This window comes from Physella acuta, unplaced genomic scaffold (genome assembly GCF_028476545.2).
Source record: "Physella acuta isolate Inbredline_101_S28 unplaced genomic scaffold, ASM2847654v3 ptg000335l, whole genome shotgun sequence".
NCBI classification, from domain to species: Eukaryota; Metazoa; Mollusca; class Gastropoda; family Physidae; genus Physella; species Physella acuta.
This window is the reverse complement of record NW_026731854.1, coordinates 1,244,000-1,253,703: the sequence shown is the minus strand read 5'-3', so window position 1 is coordinate 1,253,703 and position 9,704 is coordinate 1,244,000.

Here is a 9,704-nt window from a genome sequence, read left to right as displayed (position 1 = left end):
CTGTGTAGTATTTAAGCTATTACTTTAAATTTAAAATTGTCCACCCATTATTGAACGTGTTGAGTGGAGGCCTCGCCTGTCTGTTACAGGTATAGGTGTGGTCTGTTACAGGTATAGGTGTCGTCTGTTACAGGTATAGGTGTCGTCTGTTACAGGTATAGGTGTCGTCTGTTACAGGTATAGGTGTGGTCTGTTACAGGTATAGGTGTGGTCTGTTATAGGTATAGGTGTGGTCTGTTACAGGTATAGGTGTGGTCTGTTACAGGTATAGGTGTGGTCTGTTTCAACTCACATGTCTGTTACAGGTATAGGTGTGGTCTGTTACAGGTATAGGTGTGGTCTGTTACAGGTATAGGTGTGGTCTGTTACAGGTATAGGTGTGGTCTGTTACAGGTATAGGTGTGGTCTGCTACAGGTATAGGTGTGGTCTGTTACAGGTATAGGTGTGGTCTGTTACAGGTATAGGTGTGGTCTGTTACAGGTATAGGTGTGGTCTGTTACAGGTATAGGTGTGGTCTGTTACAGGTATAGGTGTGGTCTGTTACAGGTATAGGTGTGGTCTGTTACAGGTATAGGTGTGGTCTGTTACAGGTATAGGTGTGGTCTGCTACAGGTATAGGTGTGGTCTGTTACAGGTATAGGTGTGGTCTGTTACAGGTATAGGTGTGGTCTGTTTCAACTCACCTGTCTGTTACAGGTATAGGTGTCGTCTGTTACAGGTATAGGTGTGGTCTGTTTCAACTCACCTGTCTGTTACAGGTATAGGTGTCGTCTGTTACAGGTATAGGTGTGGTCTGTTTCAACTCACATGTCTGTTACAGGTATAGGTGTCGTCTGTTACAGGTATAGGTGTGGTCTGTTTCAACTCACCTGTCTGTTACAGGTATAGGTGTCGTCTGTTACAGGTATAGGTGTGGTCTGTTTCAACTCACCTGTCTGTTACAGGTATAGGTGTCGTCTGTTACAGGTATAGGTGTGGTCTGTTTCAACTCACCTGTCTGTTACAGGTATAGGTGTCGTCTGTTACAGGTATAGGTGTGGTCTGTTACAGGTATAGGTGTGGTCTGCTACAGGTATAGGTGTGGTCTGTTTCAACTCACATGTCTGTTACAGGTATAGGTGTGGTCTGCTACAGGTATAGGTGTGGTCTGTTACAGGTATAGGTGTGGTCTGTTACAGGTATAGGTGTGGTCTGTTACAGGTATAGGTGTCGTCTGTTATAGGTATAGGTGTCGTCTGTTACAGGTATAGGTGTGGTCTGCTACAGGTATAGGTGTGGTCTGTTTCAACTCACATGTCTGTTACAGGTATAGGTGTCGTCTGTTACAGGTATAGGTGTGGTCTACTACAGGTATAGGTGTGGTCTGTTACAGGTATAGGTGTGGTCTGTTACAGGTATAGGTGTGGTCTGCTACAGGTATAGGTGTGGTCTGTTACAGGTATAGGTGTGGTCTGTTACAGGTATAGGTGTGGTCTGCTACAGGTATAGGTGTGGTCTGTTACAGGTATAGGTGTGGTCTGTTACAGGTATAGGTGTGGTCTGTTACAGGTATAGGTGTCGTCTGTTACAGGTATAGGTGTGGTCTGCTACAGGTATAGGTGTGGTCTGTTACAGGTATAGGTGTGGTCTGTTACAGGTATAGGTGTGGTCTGCTACAGGTATAGGTGTCGTCTGTTACAGGTATAGGTGTCGTCTGTTACAGGTATAGGTGTGGTCTGTTACAGGTATAGGTGTCGTCTGTTTCAACTCACATGTCTGTTACAGGTATAGGTGTCGTCTGTTTCAACTCACCTGTCTGTTACAGGTATAAGTGTCGTCTGTTACAGGTATAGGTGTCGTCTGTTTCAACTCACCTGTCTGTTACAGGTATAGGTGTCGTCTGTTACAGGTATAGGTGTCGTCTGTATCAACTCACCTGTCCGTTACAGGTATAGGTGTCGTCTGTTTCAACTCACCTGTCTGTTACAGGTATAGGTGTCGTCTGTTACAGGTATAGGTGTCGTCTGTATCAACTCACCTGTCCGTTACAGGTATAGGTGTCGTCTGTTTCAACTCACCTGTCTGTTACAGGTTTAGGTGTCGTCTGTTACAGGTATAGGTGTCGTCTGTATCAACTCACCTGTCCGTTACAGGTATAGGTGTCGTCTGTTTCAACTCACCTGTCTGTTACAGGTATAGGTGTCGTCTGTTACAGGTATAGGTGTCGTCTGTTTCAACTCACCTGTCTGTTACAGGTATAGGTGTCGTCTGTTACAGGTATAGGTGTCGTCTGTATCAACTCACCTGTCCGTTACAGGTATAGGTGTCGTCTGTTTCAACTCACCTGTCTGTTACAGGTATAGGTGTCGTCTGTTACAGGTATAGGTGTCGTCTGTATCAACTCACCTGTCCGTTACAGGTATAGGTGTCGTCTGTTTCAACTCACCTGTCCTTTACAGGTATAGGTGTCGTCTGTTACAGGTATAGGTGTCGTCTGTATCAACTCACCTGTCCGTTACAGGTAAAGTTGTCGTCTGTTACAGGTATAGGTGTCGTCTGTTTCAACTCACGCCTCGGTTTCCTGCACGACCAACGCCCCCACGGCCAGGAGGAAGCGGAATTCTTGAAGGCCACCCAGGACGTCTTCACGATGCTGCACAGGTCACTCACGGGGCAATCTGTCGCACACGGCATTTACCGGAACAAAACCTATCGGCAGTTTGAGACATCCATGGGGGTGATTCATCGGTTAGAAGCTAAACGATATTTTAAAGTAGACCTTTACACAAATTATTGTTATTTCTTTTGTACTTTTCGTAATCCTTCATTCATACTTTTTAATCAAATACTATAGCAATTAACTTAAGACATCTGCATAGTATTAAGGTTAATTTTTTACGTAAAGTTGTTTTTTTTGTTAGTTCTTATTAAATATAGAATACGTTTTAAGAATGCGTTAATCTCACAGATTTGTGATTATGGTTGTAGATTTTCAACAGATTAAGTTGAAAGAATGGGTAAATCGTAAAATCATAAAGATTTGTGATTGTTGTAGATTTTTAACAGATTTAGTTGAAAGAATGCGTTAATCTTAGAGATTTGTGATTGTGGTTGTAGATTTTCAAGGAAGAAAATAGACGAGGCAAGGAGGGAACTAGAGAGACAGCTGAGGGAGGGGAGGATCCAGTCGGACACACCCAACCTTTTGTTTACTCTGGTCTCTGATCCCACACTGGACGATCAGCAGGTCGCACAGATATTGGAGTCACTCTACAGTGGGGGCACTGACTCGGTAATGTTTTTCTTTGGAGTCACTAACTCCACATTAGATGACCAGTAAGACCCACGCATATAAGAGTCACTCAGCGTTCAGAGATGTAGGAGTCACTATACTTTTAGAGTTAAAAGAGTCACTCTACTTTTAGAGTTATAAGAGTCACTCTACTTTTAGAGTTATAAGAGTCACTCTACTTTTAGAGTTATAAGAGTCACTCTACTTTTAGAGTTATAAGAGTCACTCTACTTTTAGAGTTATAAGAGTCACTCTACTTTTAGAGTTATAAGAATCACTCTACTTTTAGAGTTAAAAGAGTCACTCTAATTTTAGAATTATAAGAGTCACTCTACTGTCAGAGATGAGTTGACTCTGTGCTGTCATACAGAATCTGGCCTGGTGACCGAGCTAGAAAATTTGAGTTAGCAATCAAGTGCTATATCATTTGATCATATACATATGTATTTCTAGACACTTGTGTCGATTTGTTGGTAGGTGTTAAATAGTTAAAATACATTTGTGTCAATACGTTTGACTATGGTAAATAAATAAAACTTAGACAAATGTGTCCATAAATAAACCCTTGAAACTTGAGTCCATAAATAAACCATAGACACTTGTGTCCATAAATAAAACTTTGACACTTGTGTCCATATTTAAAACATTGACACTTGTGTCAATAAATAAACCCTAGACACATGAGTCCATATTTAAAACCTTGACACTTCTGTCAATAAATAAAAACTAGACACTTGTGTCCATATTTAAAACCTTGACACTTGTGTCCATAAATAAAACCTTGACACGTGTGTCCATAAATAAAACCTTGACACTTGTGTCCAGACAGCCGGGTCCCTACAGGCGCTGTTCTACAACTTGGCCCAGAACCCCAGCAAACAGGATCAGCTGTTTGATGAGGTCAGACGCTGGGTGGGACACGATCAGCCCCTGACGGCAGACACACTTCAACACATGCAGTACCTCAAGGCGTGTGTCAAAGAGTCGTTTAGGTTCGTTTGTCTTTAGGTTCGTTTGCTTTTAGGCTCGTTTGTCTTTAGGTTCGTTTGTTTTTAGGCTCGTTTGACTTTAGGTTTGTTAGTTTTTAGGTTCGTTTGTCTTTAGGTTCGTTTGTTTTTAGGTTCGTTTGTTTTTAGGTTCGTTTGTTTTTAGGTTCGTTTGTTTTTAGGTTCGTTTGTTTTTAGGTTCGTTTGTTTTTAGGTTCGTTTGTCTTTAGGTTCGTCTGTTTTAAGGTTCGTTTGTTTTAGGCTTATTTGTTTTTCATCAGCTTAGGTCGTCCATTGGATTTGTTCTACAAAGCTCATTTTAAAATGTGTAGATGTTTTTTTTATTTCAACGAAACTTTTTACATAGAGAGCATCAATGTTATAATAACTTCTTTTAATCGAATTTAATATTATAAAGCTACGTTATTATCATATTTACTCACATCACAGATATAAAGATGTATAAAGGTACATAGTTATCATCTATATATATAATTCTCTTCTGGGAGCCGTTAGAAAACAAGCTGCAAAGCGCGCCTTACAGTCCCCTCTCTTCCTCTCTATCGCTACCAACCCCCCCCCCCCCCCACATCCCCCACCCCCACCCCCTCACATGGTCTGGTGAGCTGTGGTTCACGCTGTTTACATTTTACAATCATAGAGACGGGTTTGGTTACGGCTATTAGGGGCAGATAATTTAGTTTGAAACGATTTTAAACTTAGAGGAGGTAAGTAAGAGGAGGCTGCTTTCACGTGGGGAGGGGGGAAGGGGGGTTTAGTGTTTTTAAGCAAATATTTTCAGTAGCAGCATTGGTACTGTCGAATTCACAAATTATAAATTACTGAAAAGTAGAAAAAACAACAAATAAATAGCGGCGTATGATACGCAGCGGGTCTGCTCGTAGTTATAAAGATTTGTATGACTACATTCTTATCGTATTTACTCACACAGGCTGCTGTACCCCATCAGTGGCGTTATGCGGGTCCTGCCTTGTGATGTGGTCTTAAGTAACTATCACATTCCAGCAGGGGTAGGTCTAAACTTTTCACCGTTCATCTGCTCCCAGTGTATCCCTACTCCCAGTGTATCCCTGCTCCCAGTGTATCCCTGCTCCCAGTGTATCCCTGGTCTTGTATCCCTGCTCCCAGTGTATCCCTGCTCCCAGTGTATCCCTGCTCCCAGTGTATCCCTGCTCCCAGTGTATCCCTGCCCCCAGTGTATCCCTGCTTCCAGTGTATCCCTGCTCCCAGTGTATCCCTGCTCCCAGTGTATCCCTGCTCCCAGTGTATCCCTGCCCCCAGTGTATCCCTGGTCCCATTGTATCCCTGCTCCCAGTGTATCCCTGCTCCCAGTGTATCCCTGCTCCCAGTGTATCCCTGCTCCCAGTGTATCCCTGCTCCCATTGTATCCCTGCTCCCAGTGTATCCCTGCTCCCAGTGTATCCCTGCTCCCCTGTATCCCTGGTCCCAGTGTATCCCTGCTCCCGTGTATCCCTGCTCCCAGTGTATCCCTGCTCCCCTGTATCCCTGGTCCCAGTGTATCCCTGCTCCCGTGTATCCCTGCTCCCAGTGTATCCCTGCTCCCCTGTATCCCTGGTCCCAGTGTATCCCTGCTCCCGTGTATCCCTGCTCCCAGTGTATCCCTGCTCCCCTGTATCCCTGGTCCCAGTGTATCACTGCTCCCCTGTATCCCTGGTCCCAGTGTATCCCTGCTCCCAGTGTATCCCTGCTCCCAGTGTATCCCTGCTCCCAGTGTATCCCTGGTCCCGTGTATCCCTGCTCCCAGTGTATCCCTGGTCCAGTGTATCCCTACTCCTCGTATATCCCTGCTCCCAGTGTATCCCTGGTCCAGTGTATCCCTACTCCTCGTATATCCCTGCTTCCAGTGTATCCCTGGTCCCAGTGTATCTCTGCTCCCCATGTATCCTTGCTCCCAGTGTATCCCTGCTCCCAATGTATCCCTGCTCCGGGTAGCCCTGCTCACCGTATTTTCTTAAAATATAACAAACGATCTGATATATTGACTTAGACAAGTGTCAAAATGTTATTTGGGCTAATGTACTTTAAGTTGTCGGGTATAATGAAATAACTATTGGTACAGTAAACTAAAGTTATCTTCTGAATTCCGTATAAGATCAACACAAACTTATATTAAGAATTAATAAACCATTGAGCGTGGGACTACCAGTACTAATCTATAGCTATGTATAAAAAGGTTGGCTATACACAATTCCCTCACAGGTACAGATCCTCCTGGCTAATGCTCTGACGTGCCAGCAGAATTTTCACAATCCCCTGACCTACTTACCCGAGCGTTGGCTGAGGTCGGAGGATGGCCATCTGGATGACGTCATACCAAAACATGCCGTGCTACCCTTCGGCTATGGACCCAGGAATTGTATTGGACGTCGATTTGCTGAACAGGAGCTTTATCTCGCTACTGTCAAGGTAAGGGCATAGACTTTCATGACGTTCAAGTGTAAACTTCATTTCACAAGTAAATGTCCTGATATAAGACTACAATCTGCAGGTCCTACAGAAGTTAAAGATTGGCCTTTCAGGAGTTCGCCATACAAAGTTTGTACATAGGATATTCTTGCAACCATCGGCACCAGTTAACTTTACATTCATCAGGAGATTGTGACACCTCACCAGGCTACATTCAACAGGAGATTGTGACACCTCACCAGGCTACATTCAACAAACAGGATATTGTGACACCTCGCCAGGCTACATTTAACAGGAGATTGTGACACCTCGCCAGGCTACATTCAACAGGAGATTGTGACACCTCGCCAGGCTACATTTAACAGGAGATTGTGACACCTCACCAGGCTACATTCAACAGGAGATTGTAACACCTCGCCAGGCTACATTTAACAGGAGATTGTGACACCTCACCAGGCTACATTCAACAGGAGATTGTGACACCTCACCAGACTACATTCAACAGGAGATTGTGACACCTCACCAGGCTAACTTTACATTCAGCAGGAGATTGTGACACCTTTCCAGGCTAATTCAACAGGAGATTGTGACACCTCACCAGACTACATTCAACAGGAGATTGTGACACCTCACCAGGCTAACTTTACATTCAACAGGAGATTGTGACACCTCACCAGGCTAACTTTACATTCAACAGGAGATTGTGACACCTCACCAGGCTAACTTTACATTCAACAGGAGATTGTGACACCTCACCAGGCTACATTCAACAGGAGATTGTGACACCTCACCAGACTACATTCAACAGGAGATTGTGACACCTCACCAGGCTACATTCAACAGCAGATTGTGACACCTCACCAGGCTACATTAAACAGGAGATTGTGACACCTCACCAGACTACATTCAACAGGAGATTGTGACACCTCACCAGGCTACATTCAACAGGAGATTGTGACACCTCACCAGGCTACATTCAACAGGAGATTGTGACACCTCACCAGGCTACATTCAACAGCAGATTGTGACACCTCACCAGGCTACATTCAACAGGAGATTGTGACACCTCACCAGGCTACATTCAACAGTAGATTGTGACACCTCACCAGGCTAACTTTACATTCAACAGGAGATTGTGACACCTCACCAGGCTAACTTTACATTCAACAGGAGATTGTGACACCTCACCAGGCTATCCCTACATTCAACAGGAGATTGTGACACCTCACCAGGCTACATTCAACAGGAGATTGTGACACCTCACCAGGCTACATTCAACAGCAGATTGTGACACCTCACCAGGCTACATTCAACAGGAGATTGTGACACCTCACCAGGCTATCCCTACATTCAACAGGAGATTGTGACACCTCACCAGGCTACATTCAACAGGAGATTGTGACACCTCACCAGGCTAGCTTTACATTCAGCAGGAGATTGTGACACCTCACCAGGCTACATTCAACAGGAGATTGTGACACCTCACCAGGCTAACTTTACATTCAGCAGGAGATTGTGACACCTCACCAGGCTAACTTTACATTCAGCAGGAGATTGTGACACCTCTCCAGGCTAATTCAATAGGAGATTGTGACACCTCACCAGGCTACATTCAACAGGAGATTGTGACACCTCACCAGGCTAACTTTACATTCAACAGGAGATTGTGACACCTCACCAGGCTAACGTTACATTCAGCAGGAGATTGTGACACCTCACCAGGCTACATTCAACAGGAGATTGTGACACCTCACCAGGCTACATTCAACAGGAGATTGTGACACCTCACCAGGCTAACTTTACATTCAACAGGAGATTGTGACACCTCACCAGGCTAACGTTACATTCAGCAGGAGATTGTGACACCTCACCAGGCTACATTCAACAGGAGATTGTGACACCTCACCAGGCTACATTCAACAGGAGATTGTGACACCTCACCAGGCTAACTTTACATTCAACAGGAGATTGTGACACCTCACCAGGCTAACTTTACATTCAACAGGAGATTGTGACACCTCACCAGGCTAACTTTACATTCAACAGGAGATTGTGACACCTCACCAGGCTAACTTTACATTCAACAGGAGATTGTGACACCTCACCAGGCTAACTTTACATTCAACAGGAGATTGTGACACCTCACCAGGCTACATTCAACAGAAGATTGTGACACCTCACCAGGCTACATTCAACAGGAGATTGTGACACCTCACCAGGCTACATTCAACAGAAGATTGTGACACCTCACCACGCTAATTTTACATTCAACAGGAGATTGTGACACCTCACCAGGCTACATTCAACAGAAGATTGTGACACCTCACCAGGCTAATTTTACATTCAACAGGAGATTGTGACACCTCACCATGCTATATTCAACAGGTGATTGTGACACCTCACCAGGTTAACTTTACATTCAACAGGAGATTGTGACACCTCACCAGGCTAACTTTACATTCAACAGGAGATTGTGACACCTCACCAGGCTACATTCAACAGGAGATTGTGACACCTCACCAGGCTACATTCAACAGGAGATTGTGACACCTCACCAGGCTAACTTTACATTCAGCAGGAGATTGTGACACCTCACCAGACTACATTCAACAGAAGATTGTGACACCTCACCAGGCTAATTTTACATTCAACAGGAGATTGTGACACCTCACCATGCTATATTCAACAGGTGATTGTGACACCTCACCAGGTTAACTTTACATTCAACAGGAGATTGTGACACCTCACCAGGCTAACTTTACATTCAACAGGAGATTGTGACACCTCACCAGGCTACATTCAACAGGAGATTGTGACACCTCACCAGGCTACATTCAACAGTAGATTGTGACACCTCACCAGGCTACATTCAACAGGAGATTGTGACACCTCACCAGGCTACATTCAACAGGAGATTGTGACACCTCACCAGGCTACATTCAACAGTAGATTGTGACACCTCACCAGGCTACATTCAACAGGAGATTGTGACACCTCA